This window comes from Mastomys coucha, unplaced genomic scaffold (assembly GCF_008632895.1).
Source record: "Mastomys coucha isolate ucsf_1 unplaced genomic scaffold, UCSF_Mcou_1 pScaffold7, whole genome shotgun sequence".
In the NCBI taxonomy this organism is placed as follows: Eukaryota; Metazoa; Chordata; class Mammalia; order Rodentia; family Muridae; genus Mastomys; species Mastomys coucha.
In genome coordinates, this window is record NW_022196913.1 from 98,928,628 (window position 1) to 98,946,602 (window position 17,975).

Consider the following 17,975-nt stretch of genomic DNA (forward strand, 5'->3'; position numbering starts at 1 on the left):
TACCAGCCCTGCTTCCACAAATAGATCTGTGGGCACAAATTATTCAGAAGCATGCTCATCGAAGCCAGAAATGCATTCTTTAATGTTTTGCAACAGATGCACCTTTTAAATTCAGTTTGGGTTTAGGCCAAAATTACAATATTAAATTTTAATATTCAAACATGAGCATGGGTTTCCATTCCTTGAACATGTACCGACTTTCTCTTCCAGAATAGGTCGGGAGGCAAGGGGAAAGGGATCAGAGAGGAGTAAACTGTGACTGATGTCCAGATCTCTGCATCTAAGTGCCCATGTGACCTAGAACCAATCACTTCCCTGCTGGAGAACTTTGTCCCCTATGTGGGGCAGTGGGGATGGCCTGCATATATTTTGCGGCTCCTTCAGCCGACTGCAATCTCCAGTCTGTGTACCTCACACAAAGGAGAGAGAAGAAGGAAGAACAACAGGCAGCTAAGAAGGAATCATCTATGGACAATCACCACTCAGTCAGAACTGAGATAGGTCTTGGAGCACCGCGAAAGTGAACATTGATCAGCACTGATAGGTAAGTGGCCTGGACAGGCTCTCTGAGACATCTAGGAATGCAATGTAGGAAAACGTCATAGTAGCTGTTCTCCAGCTTCTTCTGTAAGGGACAGAATGTAAACATAACATCCATGTCAAAATTAAAGATTGCATAACTACGAAAACCTTACATTACTTCTTATGCTTCTGTGGCTGCTTATGTCTGATTGTGTGAGAACACATGGACATGGGCCTTGGTTTCCCAAGTGAGTTCCTCGTCTTTCTTTGGGATAATGGTGTGTTGAAAAGTGGGCTTCTCAGCACTGACCTTTCTTTTTCCTGCTCTAAAAGCTGCACACTGATGTCACTTTTATAGTCCTTACTTCTTCCCTTCAGTCTGAACAGTAACAATTTCCTTGTCATGCATCCTCACAGACATCTACCCAAGAGTCCTTTGCCAGAACTTGGAAATAAATTGAATCAACAGTTGACTTTTTTTTCCTGGTTCCCTTCTTGACAAGTTCCACCAATCAAATTGTGCAGAGTGCAAAATTACTGTCCTGTGTTAGATGCAAAATGCCCCTCACAGACTTATATACTTGGTTCCCAGAGCTGACTTAGGAGCTTGTAGAAGACTTCAGCAGTGGATCCAAGCTGGAGGAACTGAGTCTTTGTGAGACAGGTCTTGAGGTTTATAGTCTGATGCTATTTCCTGTCCATTTCTGTTTCTTGATCTATCCAGATGCAAGTAGGCACCCTCACTCTTTAATAGATGGGAACCTCTCCACACCAGTGTTTAGAGTTGCTTCTCATTAGATATTTGATTGAACAATAAGAAGAGTTACCAACACAATTCCCAATGCCAGTGTTTTACTCCAGAATTATCAAAAGGGCTTGTGACCTGAAAACAGAAAAGAGATCTTTCAGATGACACAAAATTTGCTTAAAAATGATTTTCTTCTTAATCCTTTAATGGGGTGTTTACTTTGCCATATAGTTTAGCTTAATTTTTTTAAAAAGCCCTCAAGGCTAAAAGCATGGCAATTCTGTTCCTACTGAAAAGAAAAAGCTAACTACTTCTTAGGAAGTAGGACATATCTACCACATCACGCTTCTGCACAAGACTAAAGCCTTCTGTGTAGACCTCTGTTGTGGAATGATTTGACTCTTTTCCAGGCTGGCTACCTAGTTAACTGGTGTCTTCTGGGCATGGCAGGACCAACTGCACTCCTCAACTCACAGCAGCTATGGTTGGCGGTATAAGATCTGCACAGGATCAAGATAATACCCAAGCACTAAGAGAAGGAGGAAGAGCTCAGAAATACCCCTCCTAAAGAAGAAGCCACGGACAATTGATGGCTCCTGAGGGAGGGAGATCTTTGTCATTTTTCTTTAAGGCCATTGCTCCTGGTAGGTCAACCATGCCCCAGCGGGTATTCCACATCCAGAAGTATATGGACAGTAAAAATTGTAGTTGATGAGTTGTTAAATTTTAAACAAAGGGTACTAAGTTGTGGGGTTATAAAGATAAGGTGAACTTGAAAGGAGTTAAAGAGAATAGTGGGAGTATGAATATGAGGAAAATATATTGTATGGATTTGTCAAAGAATTGTAAAAATGTTTAAAAAAAATAATTAATACCTATATTTTGGGAACTCATATTGAATTCTTTGAAAGTACTTACCTCTGCTATTTCATTAAATGTATTAGATACCTGTGGTGGTTTGAATGTTGTCTCTCATTGTCTTGGGCATTTGAATACCTGGTACCTAGTTGGTGGTACTGTTTCGTTAGATTTAAGAGGTATAAGACTGCTAGAGTGAAGCCGGGCGGTGGTGGCGCACGCCTTTAATCCCAGCACTTGGGAGGTAGAGGCAGGTGGATTTCTGAGTTCGAGGCCAGCCTGGGCTACAGAGTGAGTTCCAGGACAGCCAGGGCTATACAGAGAAACCCTGTCTCGAAAAAAAAAAAAAAAGACTGCTAGAGTGAGTATGTCCATGGGAACAGGCTTTGAGAGTTTACAGACTCTTGCCATTTCTAGTTAGCTCTCCCTCTGCTTCATGCTGTGGTTCCAGGTATGAGTCCTCAGTTTCCTGTCCTTGACACTATGCCTTTCCTCCACCATATGGGTTATCACAATATGGCTGAGCCATAAGTGCAAATTAAATCTTTATTCTATAAGTTGACTTGGTCATGATGTTTTATCATAGTAATAGAAAAGTAACCAATACATCACTTATTGTTAATCCTACTTTGGAGATGTCAAACCTAATATTCAAAACTTTGAGCAAAACCTGTCACTCAGTATCAACTTCTGGCAAGCACCATCAAGAAGAAAAAAAAAAAAACTTGTAATCTGTATATTTCCCATGCACTGTTTCATGTCTTCTTTTTGTATCAGTTTTCACAGCAGATCCTTGGTGCAGGTATTACCATTAATCTAATTTTGTGTGAAGAGAGTGAGGGTCAAAGATGTTTGTCAACTTTTGCTAAGCCATACAATTGAAAAGTATTGAGGCTAAGTTAACCCTGAGTGTGTAATTACAGAACTCAAGGATTTTGACCTCAACTGACTACTGCTACCATCTCAAAAGGGAAAGGGGGTTCTATTTATATGTCTGCCTTCACAAGGATTATCATTGTGTGGTATGGTGGGGTATGGTGTGGCCTCAGTTGGAAACATTCTGCTGAATTTTATCAGTACAACAATACAGGACATCTAGAACTAAACAGAGAAGGAAGACTAGAATCTAAACTATAGGTTTAAATGCTGAACTAATCTGGCTGCATATTGATAACATGAGCTATTTCTGTCCTGTTAGTTTCCTATTGCTCCTATAGCAAATTACTATGTGTTTAGTGGCTTAAAGCATTGCCATTTTATTACTTTAGGGTCCCAGAGTCTGAAATGGTTATCCTTGGACTAATAAAAGGGTATTAAGACTGTTCTTCTTTTGATGTCTCTAAAGTTAAAGTAGAATATTTATATATGTATGTATGTATGTAAGTATATATATCTATATTGTATATAGAGAGAATGTGTATATAGACTTTATATATTACATATATAATTTACATAATATATATATATATATTCTATCTTTTCCAACTTTGGAAGGTTACCTCCATTCTTTGACTTGTGGCTCCTTCTCTTATTATGTTCAAAGCCCATGATACTGGACCGAGTCCTTATACTCCCATTTCTAGGGTTCTACAATTCTGTTATCCTCTTTTCTCATTAAGGATCCATGTTGATAGGAGCCTAATATAGCTATATCCTGAGAGGCTATGCGAGACCCTGACAAGTACAGAGGTGGATGCTCACAGCCAACCATTGGACTGATCATAGGGTCACCAATTGGGTCCCCAATGGAAGAGTTAGAGAAAGGATTGAAGAAGCTGAAGAGGTCTGCAACCTCATAGGAAAAACAATAGTATCAACCAACCAGAGTCCCCAGAGCTCTCAGGGACTAACCCACTAACCAAAGAGTACACATGGAGGGACCCCTGGCTCCAGCTGCATATGTAGCATCAATGGGAGGAGAAGCCCTTGGTCCTGTGAAGGCTGGATGCCCCAGAGTAGGGGAATTTGTGGGTGGGGAAGGGAGGAGGGGATAGGGAAGGAACGAGTGGGTGGGTGGGAGAACAACCTCATAGAAGGAGGGAGTATGGGATAGGGCATTTCCAGGGGATGGGAACTGGGAAACGAAATAACATTTGAAATGCAAATAAAGAAAATATCCAATTAAAAAAAGGATCAACTTTATAGGATTATATTAGGCCAACCTAGATCATCCAGTATCACTGACTTATTTTAAGTTCTGCTGCTTGTGAATCAGAATTAGATCTCTAATCTTAATTCTCCTCTGTCATGTAGAATGACATATTCAGATCCAGGGTCTCTTTAGAGATGCATTATTCTGTATGCTAAAACTAATTTTTAGGTAAAGGGGAAAGCTAAGAGCCATCTTGTGACCTTTTTCCAGTTTCTCTCCGAGGTATATAGTGTATAATTTACAGATGGACCCTTATGATCCTTAAAATCCCTTTTTAAGTGATGCACAGGATGAAATTGCCCTAGTCAGTCAGTGTTCTATTGCTGTGAAGAGATGCCATGACCAAGGAAACTCTTATCTAGGAAATCCTTTAATTAAGGGTTTGCTTACAGTTTTAGAGGCTTAGTCTGTTATGGCAGGGAGCCTTATGGTAGGCAGGAGTGTTGCTAAAGAAATAGCTAAGAGCTGTATCCTTGTGTGTAGGTTGAAAGAGAAGACGAACTCAGCCTTGCATGGGCTTTTGAAACCTCAAAGCCCACCCCAACACATTCTTCAACAAGGCCACACCTCCTAATCCTTCTAACCCTATAAAAGAGTTTCACTCCCTGGTTGGAATACATTTACATATTTTATAATAAAAGTACAAATAACCGAAAAGAAACATCACAGCAGTAATAATCCTTGGCATATTTCTGTAATTCTATGTACCAGGGACTCATATGGTCCCCTTCTGCCAATGAAGAAAGTCCATTTCACATGAGGAACCTAATAGTTTGATAGGGTAAATGGCCTTCCAGCAAAACTAGGAAGCAGGATCTGAATCTACAGTCCCTTTGATACAAATGACTCAATGACTACTTCGGTTTAAACCAGCAAACATAGATTAAGAGCTGACACAAAACTCTGGTAAGGGGTGGATAGTAGGAAGATAGGAAGCTTGATCTTAAGGAAAACAGATCAAAGTCCTACAAAATATTTGTTAGATGGCAGTTCTGGCCTTGGCTTAGCGACTTACAAAAGAAGAAAGGTAGATTATCTGAGTCTCTAGACTCCTGGCTCTTCATCTATATGATAAGATCATGAAACAGCTTCACTTAATCATTGTAGGAAGATCAGATGCAGTCACTTAAGCCAACGCCATTAGGATTTAACGAGGGAGAGGGGGGCTGTTGGTTAAAAAAGAAGCAAAAGCAACTCCTGTTATGACAGTGCAGAGACAAAATGCTCTTTGTAGTGAGTACAGCAAAGTATAATAATTTATATGAAGATTTATGAAAGCATCATCATCATATTCCTATAGTAAAAAAGAATTGTTGTATTCTTAAATCCTTAAATTGTATTCCTAAATTCTTAAAGTACTGATAATTTCCTCCTTGTACAGAAGAATGTTGTTTTAGTATTTCCACTGCATTCTTCTGAGCATTCTGGCTTTTCTTCTTTTTTTAATGAAAGGGTCTCAACAAATTCATGTATAGAAAATCTGACCTTCACAGTAGCTTTTAAAAGCCTCGAATCTACCTTGACAAGTACATGCTGGAGTCTGTGCAAGTCTTTCGCTCACTGGGAAAGAACAGTGAGAAGAAAACTAGTATATCCTCCTTAAGAGGTCAGCGAACTTTCAGCAGCAATAATGATCCCAGGCCAGGCCCAATCGCTACAGTAGTGCTGAATATGCCACATGAGGGCCAGGGCCCTAACAAAACCTGAGGTAAGGCTGAGAAAGCAGAGAGCAGTGATCACAAGGCGTGTCCATCCTTTTCCCAGTATGAACTGCACCCCCAACTAGAGAAGAGCAGGTTAATACCTCTGCCTTTCCCAACCCTGGACAGGTCTCAAGTCAGAGCTGTTTCTAGAAAGCTTCTCCCTCTAGCTTCTCGCAAGCCCATTGTAGCTTACCCTATGAAGTCTACCTCCCACTCAGCTCAGTCTACCACACTTTGGCCAGCCCAGCCTCCTTCTGTCAACACATCTTTGATGACATCTGCCAAGCCAGCTCTGCCAGTTTCCTGAGGTACCACATGACTTAATGTAACCAATTGCATCCAATCTAGTACTGTGCCTCAAATGAACACCTTGAGGCCTGCGACCTACAGAGCATCATCTCACAGCTCACTCCAGAGAGAGCTTGTTTCTGCTGCCAGGAACAAGACAGCATCGCCTCACAAATCCCAAACCCAATATCTGCCGCAAGACTTCAGCTGCTAGCCAGTTTCATGGAGGAACGCTGACATTCTGGGGCCAGTCATCTCACAGTGCATCACAAAAGAGCAGAGGCCAGAGAAGTAGGCCCATAAAGAGGCTGGTTCAGCTGGAAGGAAAGAATGCTGGCAAATACACCTGTCCTGGGGAACTGCAGTTTTTCCTTCAGAGGGAGAAGGATATAAAAACGTCTTCAGATTATGGCTATGCAGTGTAAGAGTGCCTTTTGACCTGTACAAGGAGAGCTATAGACACAGATATAGGTGTATCCATGTGTATACATAGGGCTTCAAGAGTTATACTAATGCATAGATAAGTAAATATGTAGGTATGTAGATGTTTGTGTTTACATAAATGAACAGACAAATTTTCTATAATATTTGTAATTATTTGAAGACAGTAAAAATTGACTGGAGAAATTAAAATGGGGGGCTGACCCTAAGAGCCCTCAGAGATGACATTTCAGAGCAAGTGTAGAGAATCTTACCTCTTCACCCTAAATACTATGTTTTTTATACAGGAATTTAAGTAGAGACGTGGTGTATGAGTAAGCAGATGAAAACTGATGGCATTAGATGCCTGCTCTTTAACAAGTTTTCACCTACATTCTCCAGTTTCTCGTCCAGTTTCAACCACTACTACATGGATACTACAGGCATCTGATCTCTACTGAGGTCTGACACCAAGTAGAGTCTGTGGGAAAGACGAGACATGTCATCTTCTTAATTACAACTTTCATGTATGCATTCCCTTCCATTGCCCTCTTTTCTGGCCTCTTCTTGATTTTTAAAATGCAAGACTTCCTTGATTTCCCAGTTAGATATTTTTAGTTTCCATTAGCAACATGGGAGGTAAAACACAAGCCCATTTAAATGGAGGTCCACTCCCCTATCTGGCATGTACTAATTCCTTTAACATCAGACTAGTTCATTGTCTGTCTGTGTTAGGCCATGTTAGCATGCTTGACTTTCAGTGATCTATCACTATTCTCTACAGAACTGCAGAGCAGATAGTCGGTGGTTTATGATTATTTGCCAAATAAAAAAATAAATGGATGTATGCCACAGAAAATAAATCATTTAGCCTACTCCTTCTTTTAAAGGGGCCAGGTTTTGTTTGTCTGTTTGTTGTATGGGTTTTGTTATCCACAGATTCTTCTCTAAGCACCACATAGGTTTTGAACGTGCAAGTATAGAAACAACACACTGTAGTGTTCACTGTTAGTAATATGTAGAATGAAAGGAACTCAAGGTGGGAGATGAAAAAAAAAAAACCTCAAGGAAAGGTGGAGCTGCGTGTCTGAGTTAGTTTGTGACATGCTCACTACTGTAGTAGATACACTAGGAAATGGTGTAGACTGAAATAAAATGAAAAATCTCATCCACACAAAGTTTTCTTTACTTAGCTAGAACTTTGACCCTCAGCCATGTAAGAAACCATCTCTCCATCTCACACAGAAGTTCCAAATGACAAAAGGTGGAAGTGTCAATTAGAATTGGGATTAGTTGTGTTGCTCAGAGGTACTAGGGCAGAGGAACACTATCAACAGTCACTGGACTTTAGCATCTAGCCAGCAGAGGGTGGAAGAGAGAGGACTTGAACCAGGACACTATGTCACGGTCATACATCCCCTCTGTCTATAATCCATTTTTAGATTAGTTATCTAGCTGCAGCTGACTGCAAAGGAATCTGGGAAATGAAGTCTAGCTATGTGTCCAGGAACAAGGGAAAAACACCTTTAAAGAACACTTGACTACCTCAACCCCAAACACTGAAGGAGGAGACTGGTAAGGCTTCTAGGCAAGGCTGAGAGAGAGAGAGGAATGTGAGAGGAGAAAGAAGACAGCAGAAGGGTGTCTGAAGTAGTTGGTGTGAGTAGTGTTTTGTGGCCTCCATTCTATTGTGTCTAAAGATAACTCTGATCCATTCCCTTGTTCAGTAAGGACTGTCCATGAGTGGGCATGTTTGGAAAGAACGAGAACAAAGCTAACACATGGGCTGCAGAAGGGATAATGTTGAAAATGTACATGCTCTTTTCAATTATTATTCCACTTGTCAGAATATGACTGACATTTCTTTTGGATTATTGCTTCCATGGCAGATTCTCAGCCTTTATCCAGAAACATCAGTCTCTTTTCAAAGGGAATGTTGCCAGTTGAAGACCCTAGTTTGCAGCACAGCCGAGACTAAGACCCTGCTTATAAATGTAATTGTCACATGTTTTACAAATGGAGTGAAATATGAGACAAGAATAATGTGAGCCCTAAACAGCCCAGGAACTGGCAAAGAATCTTCTTTTTATCTCCTGTCTACTGCATACTTGCCCTGTCTCACTAAATCCCCAGAAGCCCTCAGTAAGGTGAATGTTTGTCCATTTATAGATAAGGAAGCAGAATTACCTGGAAGACATAGACAGGGCTAAGGATCCAAACTGCTGATAATATCAATGAAAACAGCCAAATAACTTCTTTTAGCATGTCCCCGAAAAGATGCAGAACATCATCTAAGTTACTATAACCTTGGAGGCAGGCAAACTGTGGGTGAGGAACTAAACAAGTATATTGGAGGATGGGGAATACAAAAGTAAGTAGGAAAAGTAAATGATTTGATCTTGTTTTTCTTAGCTGTTGTATACTAAGGCCAGTGTTTACCCATAAACATTCTGACAAGTCTCAAACGTCCCTCCTCTCTCCCTGTGTTTATCTCAAGCTTATCCGGCTATCTCTTATAGTTCACTGATTCTTGGTCGTAAATTTGCCTTACATGGACCCCCTAAAAACTCCTAAAAGAGAGCTTATATTTCGTAACCTTTACATCCCGACTATTGTTTTTCAAGCCCTTACATGGGAAGATAACTCTCCTGGTTTGACAGGAACTGTCCCAATTCTAGCTCTCAGAATCATCCATCCAGGATAGTCCTCACTCCTAGACAAGTCAAGATACTGTCTCCTTATAACAGTTCTGAAATCTTTATGTACCTACATCTTGTAGGAGATGCTCTTCCTGAAAAGAGAATGACCGATGGTACATTCTCTCTAGATTGAATGAAGAAAATGAAATAAAAGGAGAACTTGACACTAAAGTATGGGGAAGATTTTTATTGTGGATGTAAAGGAAGATGCAGGTGGAGGGGAGAGTTTAGGCTGAACATAGCCAGGAGACTAAATCAGACAACCTTAAGAGGGGGCTGGAGGAGAGGAAGAGGGGTGCTGTCCAGGCAAGCCCGACAGAGACCGAGAAACCAGGATAGCCCAAATAGCTGAGTTGTAGAGGGATCCAGCATAGGGGAAGGAAGACAGAAGCCTGGTCCCTGGGAAGAGAAGCTTAGCATTGGGCAGGGTGTGAAGTGTTAAGTGAGATTTTTCCTGGGTTTGAGACTCATCACAGATGTTACTTGTCTTCCCAATTGGTCAAAGCCAATCACACTAGGAGTCAATGCTGTTGTCAGGAGTAAGGATCCGTCATGTCAGTGTGCTATCACCACCCACAAAAGCTTGATGGGTTGGGGAGAATCATCTTTTACCTTTAATAAGTTACCTAAGAAGCTCAAAAAGACTAGGTACCCTTAGCAATTAGCATGTCCTCCCCTGGCCTGCACTGCTCCTAAGACAAGAAGATGAAGGGAAACCAGGAGCAGAAGCTGAAATGAGATGCACTGAAACCAGGAGCAGAAGCTGAAATGAGATGTACTGGGCTGAGCTGGGGCAAGATTCTCTAGAACTGTGAAACCATGAATGCTGTGGATCATAACCCCAGACTGTTAACTCAAATGAGGCACCAAAGTAAATCAGCTGCAGAAATGTCAGAGTCCGAAGCAAGACCACACCAGTAGGACACACATAGAGGAAAAGCTCACTGGGATCAAACCTGAACTTTAAGAGAAAGAGAAAAAAATATAGCCATTACCTCACAGTTGTAAATTTTCATTTTAGGGTTTTATTATAGGTGACGACCTATAATAAAGCTTGTCTGTCCCTGTTTCTCATGTTAAGGTGCTGACATAGATGACACAGGAGGGCATTTATCTCCAGTGTTACTGTGTTTCCAGTGAAAGATCTGCTCTGAGCTCACAGACAGATGGCACCTTCAGTCTTCCCAGCATGATGGACCTATTGCAACACTACCTTTGATAGAGCAGTGGTGGCTTCATGACTTCCCCAGCGGTGAGCTCATCTAAACCTGCTCACCTCCCATAGCACCCCTCTTCTACAGGCCTTTCCTGGTGGCACTGGTGGTGGTGGTGTGTTGAGGGGGGGGGGTGTTTCAGAGCTCTATCCTCTAGATTTTGGCAAGGACGGGGATGCAATTCAGTCCATCACTCCCTATCCAGAATTCCTGAGGTCTCCTGTGCTCAACAGTAAACCTCGTGGAGACATACTCCAGGCTCTGGGCACTAACTCTGTTTTTACTGAGAGGGCATTTGGGAGATGTCTTAGTTAGGGTTTTATTGCTGTGATGAGACACCATGACCACGGCAACTCTTATCAAGGAAAACATTTAATTGGGGCTGGCTTACAGTTTCAGAGGTTTAGTCTGTTAGTAACATGGCAGAACACATGGCAGCATGCAGGCTGACATGATGCCAGTAATGCCAAGAGTTCTACATCTTGATCCACAGGCAGCAGACTAGGTCCCACACTAGGCACAACTTCAGCATAAGAGACCTCAAAACCAACCCCAAGAGTGACACATTTCTCCAACAGGTCACACCTCCTGATAGTGTCACTCTCTGTGTGCCAAGCATTCAAATACTGAGTCTTTGGGGGCCATTCCTATTCAAACCACCATAGGAGATCATGAAGTTTTAATCAACTTTTCCTTTGAGGATGATTTTAAATTCACTAAGCAATTATAAAGACAGCACAACAGTACACACCTTTTACCTAGGATTGTCTTTTGTTAACAGCCTCCAATTTCATGATGCATTTGGCAAAGCTGGAAAACCCATATCAGTAACTCATTTTAAGTCTAGGCTTTCTTTGAACTCACTACTGAAATGATCTACACGAGATAGCTATTGACAACCACACTGATTCAGGCAAGTAAAAATTTTAGATTCCTTTTTCAATCAAGAATTGTTTGTGCCTCGAAAAAGTCTCTTGGTGCCCAAGCTCAGGGATATAGAGATTTTAATTTTTAAAGGCAAAACCCACAAAGACCATAATTTACATTAGAGTTAGATGAGGGTCAGAGTAACCTTGAAACATTTATTCCTAAGCACAGTAATTATTTCAGACATAACATGTGGATCATTTTTTGACTCATATCTTTTAAAATTATCTTAGGTTACTTTAATTATTTTGGTAAATATATCTGGGCCATTGTCAAGGCCACAGAAATCTCAAATAGGGGTGGATAGGGCTGGCAAGTGTCTATGCAGACACAAACTGGAGTCAGAACATGATGGCATTGCCTTAGTCATTTAATCATTTCACAAGTTTTCCATTCACAATCCCTTTCAGTGCTAAAATACAATCCAGGATACCACATTCCATCTAGAAGCTGAGCCTCATGAGCATCCTATTGTCTATGATGGTATCTCAGCCTTGGCTTGTTTCTTACGACTGACACCTGGTTCAGGTTACAGAGTGTTCTTTGATAAAAGTTTCTCTGATGAAACAAACAAACAAACAAAAAGAAGGCAGGTTTGATTCAGCAATACATAGCCTGGGTATTTATTCTTTTTTTGACATAGTAAGCCACAGTATATGTATGTTCCTCTCAAATTTCTGTGAACTATTATCTATTTTGCTTTTGAATTTTATGTGTATGGATATTATTATGGCTCTATCATCAGTCTGTAGTACTCAAGAACATTTAATCTACAGGAAAGTGTGTCCAAGTCTAGATTCAAATTCTGACTCTTAATTTCCATGAGTCTTGGAATATTCTTTTGAAAAAGAAAAGACAAGCACTGAGACCATGTTGCCTGTGTATGAAGCAAACAGTATACACAGTATGTAGAAGACTATGTAGCACCTGTGAGTGTTTGAAGATGTCAGCATCCCTCCCCAACAGTTTTTCTTTGCTGTCACCTGAAAGATAATATTCAAACACATTTAAATATTATCAACTGCCCGTTGTTCTTAATAAGAGTGCATAGGCTCAGTCATGAAGTGCTTGCCTTGCAAGCATGAGGACTGGAATTCATTCCCCAGAACCCATGTTTAAAAAAAAATCTGAGCATTTTCTATCCCAGTATAAGATCACAGATACTTCCCCTAAATGTACAATGTTTGACCATCAAGATTGTCCTCTGGCTTCCACATGCATGTGTGTGTATATGCACATGTACTCTTGCATTTGAGAGAATGTGTACATGTGAGTACACATACACACACACACACACACACACAGAGAGAGAGAGAGAGAGAGAGAGAGAGAGAGAGAGAGAGAGAGAGAGAGAGAGAGAGAGAACTGAAGTATCTTCTTAACCCACAGTCCTCCCATTCCTTGATTTCTTTCATTCTTATAGGAATAGGTCCTGTCTTCTGGCCACAGAGAGGAGTATGGCTACTGTGGATTTCTGCTTGCTGGCTATAGCAATAGGTTCCAGCCCATCCAATAGGAGTCCTTCCATAATATTCCCTACTAGAAGACAGAACACATTAATGCCTGTAGACATACTACTTATTCTGCAAAGCCAAGAGCATAAAATTAAGAAAGCAGCACACACGGAGGGCCAGAGCTAGGGGCTAGAGCAAACCTCCCATGGAACTCTCAGGCTTCAGGCTGGTCCTATGATCCCAATGTCACCTCTGGTCTTTCTCATAGTTTTGTGACTTGAGCAAATTAATTAGCCCTTTTCCTTAAACTAGATTGGATTCCACTTTTACAAAACAAAACTAAGCAGATCTTTATAGATCTTGATCCAATCTTGGCATGAATGTCTTCTGTTTCCAAAACAAAATGTCCAAGGCTGCATAATTGATAAGATAAAGAGGTTTATTTATCTCTAGTTCTGGAAGGCCAAGAATGTGCTGGGGCAGTCTGATCAGCTTTTGGTGGGAATTCCCTGAGGTTTTATGCACTGAGGAACAGAGGGGAAACAAGGGAAATGGGTGTGTGCAGTATGCTAATGTGTGGTAAGAAGACCCATCACAAAAAAACCTACTCTCACAAAAAAAGAAGAAAATAAATTAAACACCCACACAAACAAACAAAAAGCAAAACAAGAACAAAATTCTCACTCCTTGGGAACTTCCCTCTCTTCTTCATAAGGGTAGAGCCTCTATGACCTAGCTATTCTGCCACAATGGGAACTGAGCTTCTATTCCACACGTGAAGGTGACCCTGGACATCTGGTTCCATAGATCCCATCTCTGCTTCCTTCAGCTATGGCTTGGTGGCATCAAAAGCACCTTCCTCTCCCTTTGGCCCTTTTCCCAGAACTGCCTCTCAAGTTAAATGTGTAAATGCCTGTGAGATTCACAGAATACTAACAAGTGAAAATCAAAAGGCCTGGGAGCAGTTTGGTAGGAATGTCCTAAAGAGAAATGGAAGGCTGCCTTTTACTTCAGTTATTTGAAGGGCTGACTCGGAGTCCACTGCATCTAACTCACACTCCACTCTGCCACGCAAGGGTTGAGTGACTTTGGGTCATCTATGGAACTTCCTAGAACCCCATTTAATAAATGGGGCTGGGGAATTGCTTTTTTATGAAACTATTGTGTGGATTCAGCAGAATGATGACTACAATTTCCACAAGCCATCTGAATCCATGGATGAATTGCATTCCTCATGAAAAATGAACATAAGTGATCATGTGAAGCACAGAACCACTCATAAAGTCTCTGACCTAAGAAAGAAGTCTAACCCAAATCTATCCTTAAACACTGTGACCGAGAACCCAATTAAACAACACTACAAGGAAGGAGAGAGATATCTGGGGTGTCAGACACCCTGAAAGACAAATAATAACTTATTTCAGCAATAGATCAATGAAGAAAAGCATAGGTTAGATGGATGTACCATGACCATCCTCCTATCTTCCCATATGTTCAACCTAAAAAAGCACCAGAATAGGCCAGCTCACAAATGACCTGGGCTTATGTCCTGCCTCAGTTGCTGTCCCTAAACCTAAGGACTTAGGGATGGAGCAGGAGGTTCATGATTCAGAAGTCATGTGAGTCAAGGAATGTCACATCTGTATGAAATTCTATCTGCACTACCTTCATTGATAATGGTTAATTCTGTGTGTGTGTGTGTGTGTGTGTGTGTGTGTGTGTGTGTGTGTGTGTATGTGTGTGTGTATGGGTCTCTGTGTGTATGAGTGTGTGTGTTTGTGTCTCTGTGTCTCTGTGTCTCTGTGTGTATGTGTGTGTGTGTGTTTGTGTTTCTTCCACTCCTCATCCATCCTCATAAATTTGAAGCTTCTTTGTAGCCTGCCCTATTCCCTGTGTTGATTGTATGAAAATGTTTTGCTAAATGCCCCTGGCTATTTGAAATGGAAGCATTTGTAAGCAAAGTCCTTGTTTAAACTGTTCATGAAGCAAAGGAAGCATGACAAGTGAACACAAAAGCAAAATCATGGGCCTTGGGGTTTGGAGCCTGCTTCCACATTTCCTAAGCCCACCTCCACTATTACTGGATGCGTGGGTCAATCTCCTGCTCCCTGCACAGAAAGTATAGAAACACTTCAAACAGACTCTGGTGTCTTCTGGTTCTATACCAGGTTTTGCCTTGAGGGGACAGCTTCCTCCCTAAGGTATGACTTGGGACTTGCTTGGGACCTGCCACACCCAAGTATCTTTGTGACACACTTCTCTCCTTTCCTCTCCCATAGTTCCATGGGACACATGCTACTGCTAGCTAGTTCTGGGCCACCACACCTCCCTGTGGCTTTGTACTCTTGTCTGTATCTTTTTACTTTTTCAGAACTTATTTCTTATTGTCCCTGCTGATTTCAAATCAATGAATGTCATTACATTATTTTCATACATATCTATCCTGTATATATTGCCTGTTATGACCTCCTTCTTCTGTCCTCTCTCCTTGCAGATCTTTTCCTCTTCCTCCTCACAAATAAGATACCCTCTTCTTTCATATGTATATGAAAAAGGTCTCTTTAGGCCTCTTCTCCCCCTATGGTCTCCCTTCTTCATATTGTATAGTCATATATATAATATATATAATATATATTATAATATTATATATATTATATAATATATATATTATATATCCTTCATATGAGACAGAACATGGGTTGTTTGCATTTCTGTGTGTAGCTTATTTGACTTAATATGAAGAGGCCCAGTCATCTACACCTACTTATATAATATTCTTTTTAAAGTGTTTTGAAATTGTTTACTTTGTGTGACCATCAGATTCCCAAAGGGACCCTGGAAAATCCACAGGGTCCCTGAGTAATATCTCTCACAATTTTCCAAACCTTGTTTCTTTTTTTAAAATGGGTTAAATTTAAAAATCTTCCTTCCTAATCCTTGATACATTTTATTAGAAGAAATGTGTGGGATATGAACAAGACTATAAGCATGGAAGGGGCAGATCAGTGCTTCAGTCTGACTTCTGGCCTTCTAAACTAACTAATGTTGGAAATTTCAGAAGTGGTGACTCTTTTCCATGCAGTTCTTAGGAGTAAATCAAAGACCATAAGAAGAGAATTTTGTATGAAACCCCAAAGATGAGGACAAAGCTTGGTAGCATGGCATCCTTGGGAGAAGAAGAAAATTACCCCACATGTGAACTGCTCTCCATGACTAATTTAATATCCTACAAGCTTGCTTCAGAAATGTTAGCACTTCATTAGAGAAAGAAGTTCTTTCAAAAAGGCTTTTAATACTGGGAAAAGGCCTTGTTTCCATTGATTCTCTTACCTAAAATAAGAAAGTGTATAGCAAATGATACATGGAGAAGATTTGTGGCAAGAAGACATTTGGCATCCCACTCTTAGAAGCAAAAATGCAACTGCAGGTACCAAGGTGCTCCAGAAGGTATGGAGCAGAGTTCTTGAAGGAGATCTAAAATGTGTATACTGACCCGAGAGCATCGAACCTAAACTAATATTTACCAGGAGAGGACTGAAGCTAAGGACCAATCAACACTGTTCATGAACCCAAGGAAGTATTGAATGACGGGAGCTAGGTGAATGTCACAAAAGACAGTCAGCATCACTCATCTGCTCACTATGAACAGAGTTCCAGCAAGAGGCAGTATCTAAGAGTTATAGGCTACTTACATTTATAACATAGAGTCTCCAAAGATTCCACATTAAAAGCGTTATAGGGAAGAGCCAGAATCCATATCTGACCATGCAGAAGGCTTTCAACAGGCCAAGGGAACTCCATAGCCAGCATCTGCCACCTGCTCTCTCATGACTCCCATTGTCATAGCCTTGGGCAAGCCATCAATTGAGTGAGTAGGCTAAAAAAAATAGCTGGTAGAGAGTTGAAGAGAAGATGAAGCACCTTATGATATTACTAAGACTTAATTATGTAGACAACCTTGAGGTGAGCAGAAGGGAGAAGCTTTATACTAGTGGTAAAATTAAATTTTGATATAAATGGAACTGGACTTTTTAATACTTGGAAGTGATTGGAAAAGTCTGCTCTCTCCAATCTGCTATCCAGTGGAAATTAAATGCAGCTAAGGGAGTTTGAAGATGGTAAAATAAAAATGCTATTTTTCTGATGCTATCAACCAGACACAACCTGCTCCAATGAATATACTACATGACATATTTGTGAAGAATTGCTGTTAATGATATATGGAAGTACTAAACAGAAATGGTAAAGTCATCGTGTATCCTGATTGCCAGAAAGAGTTCACCTTCTATGTTCTAAGTTAAAGCATGAAAAGGCTTTGTTCCACTAGATTGTATATAGAACAATGGTTTCCTCGAGTAAGAGTCAAGGTCAGAGATCTATTTTCCAGGATCTCGGACACCAAAGTGGCCCAAAGCTTACGAGAAGATTGTAAAAGTTTCCAGGTTTATTCACAGTGATCACTGAGCCAATATCTATCTGATCCAAGCAAGCTGAGCTCAGCAGTTGGTCCTTAGGAGAAAGACCCACATAGTTTATTTTCTTCTCCTTTCTTTTCTTTTCAACTCTTAATGGAACTAAGGAAATGTGACTCTGACTTCCACATAATCTTTTAGAAGCAACTTTAACCTGTGATTTTTCTTTTGAAAGCAACTCATAGTTGCTTTTGAAAGCAACTCATAGTTGACTTTCCAGAGCAATCCAGTTCTTTCCATCAAGACCAAAACACCCAGGTTTCTTCTTTCTTTTGGCTTCACGTTTGTCCCTGGGGTTTTCTACAAATTCTCAGTGAAGTACTTCATATCCAAAAATCATATTAAGTGAATAAAGTCTTTTAGGATTAATCAAAACAGATAACACAAGGTGACATATTAGGAGACTTAATGAAATTAACAAGACAAATACTTGAGGCTTTTTGTTATATCACAGGTGAGTATTAGGCAGGGAGCTTAGATTTAGTGTTGAGAGGGAATTGTTCTCTTTCTACTTAATG

At 40.6% G+C, this 17,975-nt stretch overlaps 1 pseudogene; it reads left to right on the forward strand.

Annotated features, from left to right (window-relative positions):
* The first annotated feature begins 5,747 nt into the window (after positions 1 to 5,747).
* Positions 5,748 to 6,696, forward strand: LOC116081586 (annotated as a pseudogene).
* The last annotated feature ends 11,279 nt before the right edge of the window (positions 6,697 to 17,975 follow it).